A 424-nucleotide genomic window follows, 5' to 3' on the forward strand; every position below is an offset into this window, starting at 1 on the left:
TACGGACGTGTACGGGGATACGATCATCCCTTTAGAATCTTGATCGATTCTGGGGCGTCTGACGTGTACGGGGATACGATCATCCCTTTAGAATCTTGATCGATTCTGGGGCGTCGAGCATCCCTTTAGAATCTTGATCGATTCTGGGGCGTCGAGGAATTTCGCACGCCGCCAGGCGGTTGCTGGAATAGCAACAAGTTGGCCGTGACGTGTACGGGGATACGATCATCCCTTTAGAATCTTGATCGATTCTGGGGCGTCGAGCATCCCTTTAGAATCTTGATCGATTCTGGGGCGTCGAGGAATTTCGCACGCCGCCAGGCGGTTGCTGTAATAGCAACAAGTTGATTGATGCTTTGAGAGAGAGCAACGGGACAGTGTCGGTGCGACTTGCCGACGGGAAGGTGATTACTGTCCCCAAGAT

This window comes from Plasmopara halstedii (assembly GCF_900000015.1).
Source record: "Plasmopara halstedii genome assembly, contig: Scaffold_658, whole genome shotgun sequence".
NCBI lineage: Eukaryota > Oomycota > Peronosporomycetes > Peronosporales > Peronosporaceae > Plasmopara > Plasmopara halstedii.